The following is a 17152-nucleotide window of genomic DNA, read 5'->3' as shown; positions in this document are numbered from 1 at the left end:
CATTGTTTATCATTTCTGAAATTCTGTAGAATTGTCCTGTATTGTTACGAGATGGTCAGAGTGAAAAGACGTTCTGTGTTGTGAACAGCGTAGGATGTAGTGGTGATCTCCTTCTGCGGACAGGTTTGCTTCTTGTCCACCTAGTGGCTTAGGCTGGATACTACAAAGTACCTAAAAAAGTTAGTATCCATTTCCCAGTGAAATGCATCTGGATCTGCTTGCACAACACAACTTGCAAGATCAGACTTATTTGCTTCACTTGCCATTGGCTTGCATTGTCTCCTATTGAACGCAATAGCAAAATCACAGTTGACTTCTATGTGCAGACGTGGTATTGCTACAAAACTCATGACTGAGTCAGAAGGTCACAACTATAATCCTGGGTTTATCTTTGACTCATTTGTTTGTGACATTGGGCAAATTTACTGACCTGGCTGTTCCCTAGTTTCTGTGGAATGGGGATAAGGACAGCTCTTTATTTCAAAGGGCTAACATGAAGTAGCAAACTATTTTGCAGTCTTGTGCTATGAAGATGCCATGGGAATGCCCTGTATTGTTATCCCCAGAGATGCCAAAGGTTGGCAGTACTTAACAGTAAGATGTACAGCCTAGAAGAGTGAGATTCAAGACCCAAAAGAGGTGTGTTACATCATTGCTTAAGACGGAGTCTCATTTTTGGTCAGTCTGTGGCAACATCCAGTAGACCAGGTTTTTCATCCAACCAGTATGTAAGTTTGTTTTAAATTGTACACTGCTTAGTATTTCATACAAAACACTTAAATGTTCTAATTCATACTAAAGTCCTTATAAGGTAGGGTTGCCACCAGCACGTATTCCAAAATTGGAGTGGTACAGAGAAGATGAGTATGGTCCTTGTGCAAGGGTGACATGCAAATTCATGAAGCGTTCCATACTTTTTGCATAGTTTCTGTAGAGTAGTGGTTATCACGTTTGCCTGATGTTCATGAAGGTCCTTGGTTCAAAGCCAGGCAAAACTTTTTCTGTTAACAAACTACATTGTGCATTGCATATTCAGGGTTGGGTTAATATTCAAAGAAGCTGGCTAAAGATTCAGGCTGTGGAGAATGGCTGAAGCTCAAGAGCATGGTCAAGTGGTTAAGGCATTGGACTTAAGTTCTAGTAGAGAGTGGTGTACCTGTGTGGGTTTGTAATGGCGATGGAGCTGGGTCATTGGCAGCATAGTTTGAGTTTGTGACCTTAGGGGCTAAAGCCCTGTGCTCTACCACATGAATTAAAAGCCAGCTGGCTCCCAGCCAAGGCAGTAGAATGGAGACTTCACTCTCCCTGGTATCATCATCCCTTAATCATTGTAGGGCAGAGGACTGGACTTGATGTTCTCTTGACGTCCCTTCCAGTTCTAGTACTCTATTATTTGGATTGCTAGTAACGGGACCATGGAGGCGGTGTCTCCTGCCCCACTTCTCCCTTCAAACTCTTGCCCTGCCTCTTCCCCCAAGGCTCTTCCTCATCACTCACTCCTCTGCCCCACTCCTCCTAGCATTCACTGGATCATCTCACCTCTATTCTTTCCCCTTCCAGCCTATACCCACCATCTGGGCTTCCTTAGCTCAGGGGCTGGGATGGGACAAGGAGCTGACAAGGAGCCTGCCTGTAGGTAAGAGGTAGGCCATCATGGGCGGAGGTGGCACCCCGCCCCCCCATTCCTCAGTAGCTAGACTTGGTGTCCATTCAGTACATCTGACAGGATGCTGCCAGGCAAAGCTATCCATCCATTGGACAGTTTGTGGCTAGGCAAGCATGGAGTAAGGCTGGGAAACGATGGAGCCCTGGGCGGGTGGCGGGGAGCTTAGGTGCAAGAGTGGGAAAGGGTAGGTTATTCTTGGGCCCTACTCTCCCCTAGGTATGGCCCTACACCCCTTTAGGTACAGCCCTGCCAGGCCCCCTTTTGAACTAAATTTATGGTAAATGGCACATGGATACAGAAATCAAAACCTGGATGGGTAGCGACCCTCGTGTAGGGCCAGTGAGAATTCAGTGTGCAATGGAAACCAGTGGACTCCATAAAAAGCACTTTTGTTGCTGGTTGGAACAAAAACCTACATGCCTGGGGCATCCCGAGGATGTGACTTGATCCACTTTGGTTTACATTTTAAACTGTTTTTTTCCCCCTGTAGAACTCCAAAACTTTTGATCAAGTCTTGCTCATTTTTTTGGAAAAACTCATAGATGTTACTGTCAAGTATTCACACACACAAACTCCCGCTTTCCCAGCTGGAGTCGTTAGATGTCTGGTTTTTGGCTGGAATGCAGTTGAAAAGGGTCCCCTGATGGCTCTGGTCAGCATTGCTGACTGGGACGCTAAAAGTGTGGGTAACAGGACAGTGAGGCAAAGTCAGGATCCCTGCCTGCTGGCTCTCTGTAGCTCCCTGGATCAGCCAGCATGTCTGGCCACTGCACTTCCCATTGGCCAGGAACTGCAGGCAGCGTGCAGAGCCCCTCAGGTCCCCCTGCTTAGGAGCTGGACATACTGGCTGCTTCTGGGAACTGCCTGAGGTAAACACCACCTGGCTAGAGCCTGCACTCCATGCCCCTATTCCATGTTGGAATCCCCTCCCACAGCCTGTGCCTCAGCTCTGAGTCCCCTCCTGGAATCAAACTCCGTTCTTCCCTCCCAGAACTTGCACTCCATAGCCTTTCCTGCGCCCCAACCTTCTGCCCCAGCTCTGCGCCACCTCCTATACCCCTACTCCTTCCCAAAGCCTGCATGGCAGCCTGAACTCCCTTCTGCCCTTCAACTCCCTCCTGGAGCCTGCAACCCAATCCCTTATACCCATCCTGCACCAAAACTCCTTCCCCAGAGCACACTTCTCATCTTTCAACCCATCCTCTTGCTCCCCCTCCGGTACCACAGATGTCTCGTCCACAGCCCCGCCTTAGAGTGTGCACCCTCCCAGTCTGGAGCCTGTCCCCTCCTGCCCCCCAGCCTCCTGCCACAGCCTTGAACCTTCCTCCCGCCCACACCAAACCCCTCGTCCTTGTTCCACCCTCTCCCACCCATCCTGATCCCCTTGGGATTTAGAACACAATCAAAACAGGTCTTTTTCTCTAATTATGTTTTTATTTAAGTATATTTTGTTTCTAATTGTAAACTCATTAAAATAGATCTGAAATTGACATCCTATTTTAAGACCTAAACTAACTCATCTATTACATAATTCAAAGTAGTAAAGTATATTAAAGTAGTATCCATTAGCTGCCAAAATGTAAAAGAAGATCAAGCTGGCGAAAGTTCCTGGCAAAGAACCTAGAACAGGGGTCAGCAGCCTTTCTCAGGCAGAGTGGAGAAATTTGATATGTACAGTTTGAGTGCTGGAGGTACTTTTTAAAGTCACTAATAGACCTACTTGTAACAGCTTCCTTAATAAAGATGCAGAGTTTTACTGTTTAGATGGCAGTTGGTAGCATTAGCAGGTCTTCGTTAATCCACGGACAGCATGACTTTGAGCAAGCTCCCAGCTGCATGGGGAAGGCGGGATGGGGCTGAGCTCCCGCCTCATGTTCTTATGAAAATTGGCTTGCATGCCATTCTTGGCACATGTGCCAGGGGTTGCTGACTCCTGAAAACAAAAGTTTATTGAAAGGTTAAACTAGCTTTTGACAGGAGTACCCTATTTTGCAGATGTGGAGAAACTGTTTTCATTTTGGTTATTCAAGGGGTTCAGTTCAAGGACTGCTTCAAAGATAAGAAACTTCCCTGTTATTGAAAAAGCAGGAAAGTTTCCAGTCTATGAACAAAAACAAGGTGTGAGAGCTACTAATTCTAAAATCTTGACGCATGCGGTGACCAGAAACAATTAGTTCAATTCAGTGACTATGTATAATTATTTTTCTTTATAAATTAGTTTTAAATGCAAAACAGGTTTTGCTAAGAATTTTTTCTTGCGTATCTGCCATATTTCAGGTAATTTTATTTAACTAATAAAAAATTAAACTGCTGTCTTTGAAGATTTTAAATTAATTCCACTTTTCATCCAAATAGAGTTTCACACATCACTAGGAAAAAATTATCATCCTCTATTTGAGTGACAAATGCAACATTCTCACTTTCTAATATTATAAAAATGTAATAAGACTGAAATGTATGATAAACTATAAAGCGACTTAAATATGTATTGATACAGTGTATCTTCTTGGATAGCAAAAATAAATACCAAATGGAGGGGCCGGGGGGGGAGAGAGAGAGAGCGTGTGTGCGAACTTTTGTGATTTGATTTCTGCTTATTTTCCTCAGGAAAAGTTGATTCTCATTGGTTAGTAATCTTTTTTTTTTAAAAAAAAAAAACAAGCAGAAATCAAATCACAAACGTTTTTGCTTGCTGACTTTAAATCAGTTAGATTTATAAATCAGTTCACATGGTGGATAATTTTTCAATACAGAGAGATGATATTTTAAAATATAAACCAAACCATTCAGGTTGTCATCATAGATGAATGGATTTCAAGGCCAGATAGATTCCACTTGGTCATCTGGTCTAATGTCCTACATAACACAGATCATAGAACGTCCTCAAAATAATCCTTAGAGAATATTTTTACAAAAACTTTTTCTTAATTTAAAAATCGTTAGTGATGGAGAATCCTCTGACTCAGGCATATTGTTCAAGTAAAGAGTTTCGCTCACTGTCAAATTTTACACCTTATTTCCGTTTTGATTGTCTAGGTCTACACTAGAAGCAGCTGTCTAAAGAAGTTATTGTTGGAAGAGATATTCCAACAAAACTTCTGTTGACAGATCACTTCTACACATAAAAGCGGATCCATCCATTGATCTGCTCTGTCAACAGAAGGCCCCCCTATAGCTTTTTGTGGACAGTTTCTGTTGACAAAATGCATTTTGTGTGTAGATGCTCAGTGAGTTTTGTTTACAAAACTCTCTAGTGTAGATGTAGCCAACATGTCTCTAGCTCCAACATCCAGCCACTGGATCTTGTTTTAACTTACTCTGTTAGATTGAAGACTACATTATTAAATATATGATCTCCAGGTAAATACAGACTGTAATCAAGTTACCTTTCACCTTTTCTTTGTTAAACTAAATACACTGAGCTCCTCTGTCATTAAAAGGCATGTTTTCTAATCCTTTAGTAATTCTCATGGCTCTTCTCTGAGTCCTCTCTAATTTATCAACATCCTTTGTGAACTGTGGGTGCTAGAACAGAGCACAGTATTCCAGCAATGATCACTTTAATACCAAATACAGGGTAAAACGACCTTTCAGCCACTCAAGATCCCTTGTTTACACACCACAGGATTACATTAGCTCTTTTGGCCACAGCCTCAGAATGGGAGCTCATGTTCAACGGGTTGTCCCTCATGGTTCCCCAATCTTTTTTAAAAGCTCACTACTTTGTGGGCTGGAGTTTCGAATCCTGCACTTACGACTTACTTTATTTGTTCCTAGATGTATGTATTCATGTTTAGTCATATTAAAACATGTCATTTGCATGCACTCCATTTACCAAGCAAGCCAGAGTTGCTCTGTATCCTGTCTTTTTTACTGTTTACTACTCCCCCCCCCCGAGTTCTTATGTCATCTGCAGATTTTATCAGTGATGAAATGTTTTCTTCCAAATCATTGACACAAATGGTAAATACCCCAGGGTCAAGAATTGATCCCTGTAGGATCCATCGGTAAACATGCTGGCTTGATGATAATTCTCTGTTTACAGATATATTTTTTTAAGAACTATCATTTAGCCAATTTTTCATCCATTTAATGTGTGCCGTGTTAATGTTGTATTGCTCTAGGTTTTTAATTTAAATGTGAGAAGGTACCATATCAAACAACTTGCGGGCTAGCTAGACTAGTAGTTTTGTTTGTATTACAGGAGTGTTAAAGGAGAGACCAACCTTGAAGCTTCTCAATAGCAGCTCCAAATGGTATGCTGAATTCACTGTCATAAGTCTCAAGAATAATTTTATCACCCATATGCTGTTCTCCAGAAAATTTCTTGAAGAGTGACATGGCCCTGCCTGCCCTCTCAGTATTTGTTAGCTGCGTGTTGGGATTTTTCATCACTTCATGCCATTGCAAAGAACATCCTTTCAGGCTTCCTAACAGAGGAAGTCTGCCCCCTGATTGTTCTGTTTGTTCATTTAGAATCATGCTGTTAGCTGTCCCTCTCATCTCCTGGTTATGTGACAACATTGTTGTAGGGTTGCTTCCTAAAATCATCTGGGACTTCTTGAGCAGCAACCTTCCCCCTGTGTGAACCTGATCATAGATTGTACTGAAATGATCTTAGTTCATGTTTACACTAAGCTGATGTACTTTTTCTTTTCCAGGGGTGTTTTTAACAACTGAAAAAATCTAATTATATCATTGCTGGATTTGTTTGTTTATATTTTAGACATAAAGTCAAAGGAAAAAAGAGTCAACATTTCAGTAAATAGCTTAGCAAGGAAATGGTTATTTGCTTAGTCCTGAAGATGGAGGGCCAGATTCTGCTTTCATTGATGTAAATCCCAAGAAGTTTTCTTGACTTTAGTGAAGTGACTAGTTTTACACTAATATGTCTGAGATCCGAATATAGTTCATAATTTTAAAAGTTTGTGTTTTCCTAAATATATCTTTTTTTAAAACAAACCAACAACCATTTGTCACAGCAGCCAAATCTGACAACTTGTTTATTGTACTAGGCATATCTTTCAATCTGGAGGAGGCTGAAGAGTATGTAGTATTGCTATGTATTTTTTCAGTAACTCATGTAACGTAGTTACTGTGGGTTTACACCAGTGTAACTCAGGTCAAAATTCTATCCTGCTTTTCTGCTTGCTTTGCTTTGCTTTCTTTATATACTCGCTTCGTAACTTGAAGATGGTGTTCTGTATGCCCCATGTTGATTGGTGCCATTTGGAGTGACCCATTTAATCATTAAAGTTTCACCGAGAAGAAAGCATGTGTGTGTGTGTGTGTGTGTGTGTGTGTGTGTGTGTACAAATGCAAACAATATGTAGCGTGCATACAGAGAGAACTTGGAGGGCAGATTCTTGTGTACAAATTGTCATAGCTTCCTAATATCATAATTCCGTTGTTAAGTAGCAGATTTTAATAAAGATTGACCCAACAGTGGAATATTCCCCAAAACCTGCAGCTGTTTTTTCTGCCACACTAACTTGCACAGTTTTGCCATTTTCAGATTATCTAAAACCTTCATATAACTATTTCCCCTGCTCAAGCCTGCTCACATAATCATACATTGGACTTTTGTAACCAATACTCTGGTAAATTTCCCGGGTTTCTCTGTGTGTTTAACATTTGTCACTTGAAATATGTTTGTATGAAAATGACGTGCTGTGCGTGATATTTTTGATTTTTGCTGTTTCAGCATTTCCAGATCTTGAGTAAGCCAAAGTACATTGTGCTGTTTTGAAAAGAAAAGCAGCACTGTTCTGTGTTAGAAGCCAAAAATAGCTGGAATTGTTTGAAGAATGTTCAATAGTCCCATAAGTTAGTCATAACTATGCAGAGTCGGATTATATAGTGTCAATAAACATCTTGATCATGTTAACACAGCTCAGAAGCTACTTTGTCCATTCAGTATTGTTGAACATTTGTGACTTAACCCTTGCTGACAAACTCTTGCCACACTTGAATATTTTATTAATGGACCTGTCGCAAGCGCTAGCAGCGTACTCAGCTCTTTGCAAAATATGAAGCAGGAGATTGTCATTGTCCCAGAGATCTTGTAATCTAAGGGGCTAGCCTCTGAGACTCATTTTTTTACTGAATTCGGTGGGATTTGAGGGCTTCCACCATGTCCTCTGAGGTACTAATTACAATGAAGGATTAATCTGAAAATCAACCATGATACAAGTTGGGCACATAATGCAGCAGGTGAACAGGAGGGGGAATTCATCTTTAGGCAGTTCAGTGTAGATTCTGCTCTGTTATATCAGCTTGAATTTGAACTAACTTCATTGGAGTTACTCCAGATTTTCATAGCTGTAACTGAAAGTGGTGGTGGTGGTGGGGTAGGGTTACATGTCTACCTTTCAGTGACTTGTTACACATCCGGGTTTTGATACAGCTGGACTGCAACTTATGGCCCTTCATTGTTGGAATTTGTATTTAATCATATTGCAGCTGTTATTGCTCTTGTTTAACACAAGCACTGGGCTAAAAATGGCCATCTGGTCTATTTAAAGTTGGCTGGTCATTCTTAGATGGAGCCTGTGACTTTTGTATTGACTTATGTAGGAGCAGGCTTAAAATGTCAGTAATGCAGGCTGTGTGTAGCTGAGTGTTCTGAAAGTACTTTTAGGAGTCATCTCACCCACAGTTATAATCATACAAGCTTTATTGTAATCCTCGAAGGACACATAATGAAACCCTTTGAGAGTTAATTTTTATTTAAATGCAAATAGGAGCTCACTGTCTGGAGGTCACTGTATCCCCTCTGCAATACTCCTCCCCAACCCCAGTGTGTCAGAAATGTACAAATAATACACCAGAGCTATGCTGCAGACCTGGCACCTATATCTAGGTGATCCACATCTTGATTATGCATTTAGATTTACTTTATTTTATGTGTTGTAGTCCTGGGAATATCACCTCTCAACATAGTAGGCTCAAGCATTTGTTCTCGGAACCAAAAGCCGTATTTTCTAGATTCATGACAAGATGCCAAGTCTGTTTTAATTATAAAGATTAATTGAGAGGGACAGAAAAAGAGATGGTATTTTGTTGATTGTAGATACCAGGATACTTTCTAAAGACCCTCTCTAAGGGTCTGATCCTCTGCCATTGAATTCAGTGAGAGTCATGACTTGACTGTCAAGAATAAAGGATCCCGTTCAAGTGCTGGGGGTCACAAGGCTACTGGTAAAGTAGTGACCTGAAGGTAATAAAAGAAAAACAAAACCAACAAACAAAAACAAAACCCAACAATCTGCTATATATTTTAGAGAGTTTGTGCGTATATCTATCAAAACAAAAAGCAGTCAAGTAGCACTTTAAAGACTAGCAAAATAATTTATTAGGTGAGCTTTCGTGGGACAGACCCACTTCTTCAGACCACTTCTTCAGGTCTGAAGAAGTGGGTCCGTCCCGCGAAAGCTCACCAAATAAATTATTTTGCTAGTCTTTAAAGTGCTACTTGACTGCTTTTAGTTTTGATAGTGTATAGACTAGCACAGCTCCTTCTCTGTTACTGTGCGTATATCTGTGTCTATCGATCTGTGAGTCTGTCTGTTCAAGAACTCCTCTGATACAATAAGAGCTAGGATCACCAAATTCAGAATGCCACTTCCTTTTATCATAACTTAAAGCAAGGCCTGGGTTTGGTTGTATCAGAACAATGGGATGTGCCAAGAATCTCATTGTTTTGCATCAATTGGAAATGGGAAGGGTGTGGTAGGATGTACAGTTATAATCAATGACTGCCGTGGAGCAGCAAACAGGGGACAGTTATGAATGATCACAGGGACAGCAAGTGCCCCAGCCCTGGAGAACAGCTGCTGGCCAGAAGCACAGCCTGTGCCATCCTGGCCTGCCCCAGCAGAAGGTAAGAAGTAAGCTTAGCGAATACTCAGCAAGGGGCACATTTAACCTACAGTAGCTTCCCACTGGTCTTTGGGGTCTGTTTTAGTTTTAGGATAGCATTTGTCTAGGATGATTGGTTATAAGCTGAGGATGTTGCAGGCTGAACATATAGCAATATATTCCACTTAGTTTACAAAGCCAGGACTTAATGGACCAGATAATCAGAGGTACATGTGAGCAGGTCTGAAGTTGAAATTAGAAGTGTTTACAGGACAGAATTTGTAAAACACATAGTATTGAGTCCTCAGCTGAGGATAAAGCTGTCTTAAATTCTTTAGTGAAACTGCATTTTACATTGTTTTCCCTTAACAAATGGTTAAGGTGTTTTATTGGAGATACACATCTCCTAGAACTGGAAAGGGCCTCTGGAGGTCATCTAGTCCAGTCCCCTGCCCTCTTGGCAGGACCAAGCACCATGCCTGATATCTATTTGTCCCAATCCCTAAATGGCCTCCTCAAGGATTGAGCTCACAACCCTGGGTTTAAGTAGGCCAATGCTCAAACTACTAAGCTATTCCTCCCCACTACCTGGTTTGGCACCCTCTGGACCTGAGTGGTACAAAATCAGAGATTTTGCCAGACCAGGGGATGTCAATGTTCTCCTGCTGTCTCTGCTCCAGGATTTCCTCTGGGCTGTCAGCCTACTCCTGGCCATTGGCTACCCAGCCCCAGACGCGGCTCCTGCTCTCCAGCTGTGGTGCCCTGGCCTCTACATGACTTCCTGGCCACTACAGCCAGGCCACCGCTGGCTTCCTGACCCCTGCCAGCTTCCTGGCCCTGGCCCAGAGCTCCCAGCTGCTGGACTGTCACCTGGCTCTTGTTCCCACCTGCTGGGGCTCTGTGGTCCAGCAACATCTGTGCTCCTACTGGATTTCAGAGGTTCAACTTGTAATTCAGAGTCGTTGATCTGCTGAAACTCTGCTGTACACACCAAGCACTTATCAGGTACAGATGATTGTGCAAAGTCGAGACAAATACTTGCCTCCTCGTTAGAACAACAATCTGTTTTCTGATGGGTTATTTCCTTTGCAGCAGCTCTGGCTGACACTACATGCTTTTTTAAGAGCAGTGAGATGCGCTTGACATTTCTCTCCCCTTATCGTTCTAGATCTAATTAATGTATGTAGACGTCAAAGTTGAATAGACATATCAAAGGTGTATGGTACTGGATAGCTTTAAAGTGAAAGAGAATATGTAAAAATAACTGTCTCTTTTGTTCAGCAAATTAACCACTGGCAGTTTGTAAACGAGATGATACTGCAACGTCAGCTTCATTGCAGATAGCATGTATCATAGGTATTCTGTGCTTTGTTACAATTGCATTTCGGTTGTGAAATCTGTATTGTAGGATTTAGATGCAGGGTTGTACCCTGAGAGCAGAGGAGTATGAGAAATCATCAGCTGGTACGTGGCCCATAGTGGGCCTGGACAGTTGGCATTTTCCGGATGTGTTCAGATTTTTTCTTCTATTACTTGGGATATATATGGATATGGTTATCAGATGGTAAACTCTACTGGGCAGAGAATGGGGTCTTATTTTTCAATTAAGTACCATGCATACACTACATTATTATGTATGGGGCTTGTTAGCACCAGCGTTTGCTAAGGTTGTCTGACCTGTCCCACAGAAAGACCTTGTTTTCCGTTGCATATAATTTTTCCAAATGGGCTGAAATTTGTCATGTAGGTGTTTGCCTCTGGCTGGCTTATTTATTTAGCTAGCTAAAAGAGTTTGGCAACTGCCAAGAAAAAGGCTAGGGAAATACATGTCCATGTCAGTGTTCTTGCTAAGATATAGCAGTTTGGCGGCCACCCAGGAAAGATTCAGGTGTTGCCTAGTTGATTAGCACTCATGTAAAGTCAGATTCCAGTGGCTTCAGATTGGGCATCCAAAAGTGGTATATGTTTTTTACCTTCATGTCTCTATACCTCAGTTCCCCATCTGTTCAGTGGGACTAGTACCCTACCCTCATCTCAGAGGAATATTCTGAAGATCGATTAGTGTTCGTGAGGCACTCAAATACTATAAGGATAAGCATCATAGAAAAGCCCATGAAGATATTACTAATCCTATATTCAGAGCTGGCACTGACTAATGTAAAATAAATAAGCCTAGGGCAACATTATAGATCAGTGAAGATAAAAACAAAATACTGAATAATGGCTCATTCAGTGAATACCTTCCATTTTGTGCACTGAGTGAGACTGTCTTGTTGGAAAAAACACTGTGATCGTATAATGAAAAACTGTATCAAAATGCTTGTGCAAAAGGTGTCTTCGTTAAGTTTAAACAGACATTTGTTAGAATGCTTCCTAATTTTCGAGTCTTGGCTTGGCAACCTTAATGTCCTTTTAATGTGGTGAGCTTTTGGTGTGCAGCTGTACAAATAATCCACGTAATCACCGTATCTGAATTCACTAGTCACCATTTAAAAAGCAGCATTTACCATCTGTTAGCATGCAGTGGTGCCCTAGCTCCCTGTCTTAAAATAGCAATTAGTACATTATTGGAGACTCCAGTGTGGCTTGAGATTCAGGAAACCTGGGATTTATTCCCAGGTTGTCTTCTGACTTGCTGCTGTGTGACCTCAGGCAAATCAGACCACCTGTTCTTGTCTGTTTCCACATCAGTAATGTAGGACTAATGATCCTTACCATCATTTATAAAGCATTCTGCATGCTATTGATGGAAATCCTTCCATAATAAATATTTGTTGGGATGGAGAGCGAATTTTTGGTTTGTTTCCTGGACCACTGTATTTTAGTGCTGTAGCGCAGAATTGGAGGGAGGGAAAGGAAGTGCTGTGTATACTAGCTATGGTGTAACAGTGACAGCAGTGCACATTGTATCTGTAGGTATTGTTTCTAGTCAACACTGATTGTGTTTGTGTCTCTAGCAGGAATGACTCAAACTTTATAAAATTACTTGTTAAGGAACACATCTGGTATCCTTGATAGATTCCCCCAAGGACATCGATATTTCAATCTCAGAAGCATATGGCCTTCGCAACGACATGCAGTTTATGTGAAATTGTTTTGAAGTATGTAGCCTTATTAAGTCATCATGAATGACTTGTACTCTTGAGCTAAGTGGATTTTCTGTAGGCAGTACAGTAATGCCATTAGTGTTGCAGTTATATAAGTTGATGTCATGCAGTACCATTGGCAAATAGCCGTGGGAGTATTTGGACTATAGATGGTGAAATGGCAGAATAGTGTAGTCTGAATTAGGTATTTATGCACTCTTATTTTCAGAGCTGTACTTTTTGTGATGGTCTCATCAATTGGGCAGTGTAATAGTCTCATTTTTTACATTTAGTCTGGCAATATTAAGTTCATGATTTCCTTTAATTGCAAATTAAGATGAGAACACTAAAAACACAGGACAGTGCTTGAACTTTGTGGCATCAACGAGTCAGATTCTCACTGATGCTTAATCCTTTTTCTTTTGCTTGGGATAACGAAAGGGGCTTTCGTGTCATTGAGAATCTAGCTCATTATCCTTTGCTGCCAATACAAGATGGCACTTGGAACTAGTTATATCAAAATGTTTCTTAGTAGTTTGTCTATATCGAACGTGTGCAGTGAATGTTATATGTGTGCATCTTGTAACATCATTCTGATGAAACAACATACAGAAAAACATGGTTTTGTGGTAAGTGTTGGGGTTTTGAGGCAGAGAAGACCAGAGGGTGTGGCAGTAAGCAAATATTGTAATGTAGCCCATCCATTGCTAGTTCCAGAAATAAAACCCAGTGTGTCGCTCGACCTCTATGCAAGCAGCAGAACATGAAACAATTATTTGAAAAAAGCTGGGGATGGTTTACCTCTTTTCCTTTTTGGGGTGTAACATCACTTCCCCTTTAAAATGTCTGATAGGTTCTCTCCTACCCTTTGTTGTTTAAGTATGTGAGGGATACTGCTCATGGAAGTGAGTCAGAGTTGGAACTAGACACAGTGTTGGACGGTGCTGCACAAGCTTCTTTATGCAGCTCTGGAGCTGCACTTAACCTTAGTGTGCAACACGTCCTGTTTGTCCCGTCTTGAGACAAGCCTATGGTAATTTTGAGATGGGACCAGTGTTCTTTTGCTTCTGATTGAAGACAGGATTTCAGCTCAGAGGTGGATTTGAACAGCGTGTGTACCACTTCAAGAATCTCTTTCTCCGTTGCAGAATTCATGTCTCAACTCTTGCTTTTGCTGTGCTAGCTTACTTGTTCCCCTGCACCCTGTAGTTTAAAGCGCTTCAGGTTCAGAGCTGAGCGAAAATTGGAATTTCCATCCCATGGGAAATTCCAAGTGTTTAAATTTTGTTTTCATCCCAAATCAGGATGCAAAGTTGAAATTCTGATCTGTGTGTGTGTGTGTGTGTGTGCACGCGCAAGTGTGAGTGTGTGAGAGAGAGAGAGAGAGAGGAACAATTCTGAAAAAACTGAGACTTGTAAATTTTACATAACTTCATCGTTAGTTTGTATATTCCTTTGGTGTTTCATTGCCTCATGGGAGTTGTGGTTCAGGTGTTTAATATTCCTCTTGTCCTCCATGGCTGGACTACAACTCCCATGATGCCCCATACAGTTATGTGATTCTCTCCCATGTCATATCATTTGCCTCAGTCAGAGAGGAGATCATAGTGCATCATGGGAAATATGGGCTGGCTAGGGAGCCCAGCCCATGAAAGAGAATTGGGGCATCAGACTTCTGAAATACAGCTCCCATGAGCCGATGCAGTACTATACAAAAATGCAGTTTGATGTTAAACTGACACAAAACAAAACATCAGCACAGTTTTATGTTAGGATTTTTTTTTGGCACTAAAAGTTGCATTGATGACTTTGCCTCTCTTTGGAGCCCTGTCCTGCCACTGGATATGGATAATTCCTAGTAAAGTCAATGGGAATTATTCCTCATGTTTGAATTCTGGTCTTACACGTGCAGTCTGTTGTTTGCATATGTATGCTGCATGTGCTCAGATGTGGTGCATTCTGAAAGCAGCATCCATTGATCTGCAGATGTACCCTGGCTCATGTTGGGCTTGTTTACACTTGCCCCCAACTTCGAAGGGGGCATGTTAATCAGGGCAATGAGTAATGAAGTGCTGCGGTGAATATACAGCACTTCATTAGGCTAATTCTCCCCTGCAGCAACTTCGAAGTGTCAGACTTCAAAGTGCTGGCATGCATGTAGCTGCGAGTACTTTGAAGTTCCTACACTACGTCGAAATGACCTTCCCTTCCATGAGATTCACCTGTTCAGTGAGAAGGTGGATGAAACCTCCCCCTGCTCCAATGGAACCACATACACCTTCCACCAAGAGAGAATTCCACCAACAATACAAGCTTAGATGACTCAGCAGTTCTGCTGTTAAAGCTCATTGAATCACCCAGTAACAGGGAGTGAGCTCAAAAGATCTGCTTCTTCATACCTTCAGAGAGCTCCTCATTTCAATCTCAATCCTCTGGCTAAAGTTTTTGATGGGGAGAGCTGCAAACCATTGAGTTCAACACCTCCGGACCCCTACACCTGGAGTGCAAAAATAAATGGGTGCTCATTGTCATTCTCGCTAGACAATAGAATTTGCATCACTACCCCTGCAAAATGTCCTTCCAAACCTCTTCCAGGGACCACTTTCACAAGAATATTCTAAAACAAGACATGGAATCTCTCTTACAGGGATGAATGGTAAAGCAGGTGCTTCTTTAGTACGAAGAGAGGGGTTTTTACTTGACATATATCCTGGTCCCCAAAACGAAGGGTAGTTAGAGACCCATTCTTGATCTATGCCCTCTCAAATGCTTTACACGCTACCTCAAGTTTCACATGATCACCTTGGCATATGTAATTCTATCTCTGGAAATAGACATCATTTACAGCTCTGAAGATGAAGGATGCCCATTTTCAAATGCACATTCATCCTGCTCGCTGACACTGTCTCAGATTCGTATCTCTGATCGCTTTCAGCACAGACTATTCCCTTTAGACTTTATTACAGCTCCACTGGGCTTTACCAAGGTGTTCGCTATTGAAGCAGCCTACATCAGATGCAGTGGCTTCTCTGTTTTTCCCTATGTGGATGATTGGCTCCGGATCATGACTAGAGGCTCACCCATTGTCTTTAATGATGCTGCATCTCCTCTTTTCTTTGAGGGTCAGTGTGGATACTGAAAAATCCATTCTCACTCCCAAGTAAACTTTGAACTTCATTGGGGCATCCTTGAATTCTATCTCAGCAAGGGTGTTGTCACTGAAAGCCAGGTTTCACGCTAGGTATGTTACCTTAGACCAATGTTTCCTGTAAGCTCAGTGCTTGGGCAGTCGCCCCGGAGAAATTCAGGTGCCACCCAGCTGATTAGCAGAGCATTCACAGCATGTACAGCTGACAGCATATGTTACTACCTTGGTGCACGTACCAAAATGTATTTCATCCATGGATCGCAAAAATTAGAAGGAACTCTGCCTTGTACTAGATCATAATCAAACCCAGGGTGCTTGTCAAGACACCACTCTTTCAGGTCATATGGCCTCATACATGTAAAACATGCCTTTTGCAACACTTCCACATTTTTTCCTACAAATATGGCTTCAAATGGCCAAACCAAGAGCTTGTGATCACCTTAGTGACCACACTAAAATGTTATTGTCCCTGTCCTTGTGGAAGAATGGCTATCGGGTTTACATTAGCATTCCCTTTCTCTCCTGTACACTAGACAGGATGATCGTTATTGACAAATTCCTTTTGGGTTGGGAAGCTCACATGGACAACCCTCCAGCTCCAGGCACGTGGACATCTTGACAGGCCATAATGCACATCAGTGTTGTAGAGCAGCGGTGGCCAACCCACAGCTCACTGAGCCTTTCAATGCAGCTTCTCCTCAGAGCCGCATTCTGGGAGTGTTGTCTGCCCGCTTTATGCATGTGCCCCACTTCTTGGAAGGAGAAGCGCGTGGCAGTAGCAACACTGGCTCTGGTGAGTTGCTGGCATTGAATTAGAGCCGGGAGGTGGGGCTGGGTATGCCTGGCTCTAGGGGAGGGGCGAGGGATTGGGTTAGAGCTGACATGGGGGGTGCCTAGCTCTGGGGGAGTAGGAGGGCATTGAGCCACATGTTATATGTTAATTTTCATCTATTGATAGATATATATTTATTTGTATCCAATACCTGGCTTTTTGCACTCTATCCACCATGATTTTAGCTCTTTGTCTTTAACTGGTTGTGGCCATCCCTGTTGTAGATCTATGAGCAGTTTAAAGGGTTTGTAAAACTTCCCCCCACTTCATTCAAGCTCACCAGGCTCTCAGTGTCAGACAACATTATAACCTTCTGTTACATCAGGGGTCAGCAACCTCCAACACAGGTGCCAAGAGTGGCACATGAGCCAGTTTTCATAGGCATACGAGATTGGAGCTCAACCTCACTCCTCTTCCCACATGCAGCCAGGAGCTTGCTCAAAGCCATGCTGCCTGTGGGTTAACAAAAGACCACCTAATGCTACCAACCACCACCTAAACGGTAAAGCTCTGGGTCTTTATTTATGAATGAAGCTGTTGTAAGTAAGCCTATTAGTGAC

The 17152-nt window shown here is 42.2% G+C and overlaps 1 protein-coding gene and 1 non-coding gene across 3 annotated transcripts in view; both read left to right on the top strand.

The window, feature by feature from the left end:
- TULP4 (TUB like protein 4) overlaps window positions 1–17152 on the top strand; it is a 247965-nt gene that overhangs the window by 106284 nt on the left and 124529 nt on the right. The gene's annotated exons all lie outside the window — the stretch shown is intronic.
- Window positions 815–918, top strand: LOC142011729 (U6 spliceosomal RNA). The gene has a single exon (XR_012645193.1). It is a non-coding gene; the product is annotated as a U6 spliceosomal RNA (small nuclear RNA).

Source organism: Carettochelys insculpta, chromosome 3 (assembly GCF_033958435.1).
Source record: "Carettochelys insculpta isolate YL-2023 chromosome 3, ASM3395843v1, whole genome shotgun sequence".
Classification (NCBI taxonomy): Eukaryota; Metazoa; Chordata; order Testudines; family Carettochelyidae; genus Carettochelys; species Carettochelys insculpta.
Note: the sequence above shows the minus strand (reverse complement) of the source record. Positions and strands in the feature narration are given on the sequence as shown.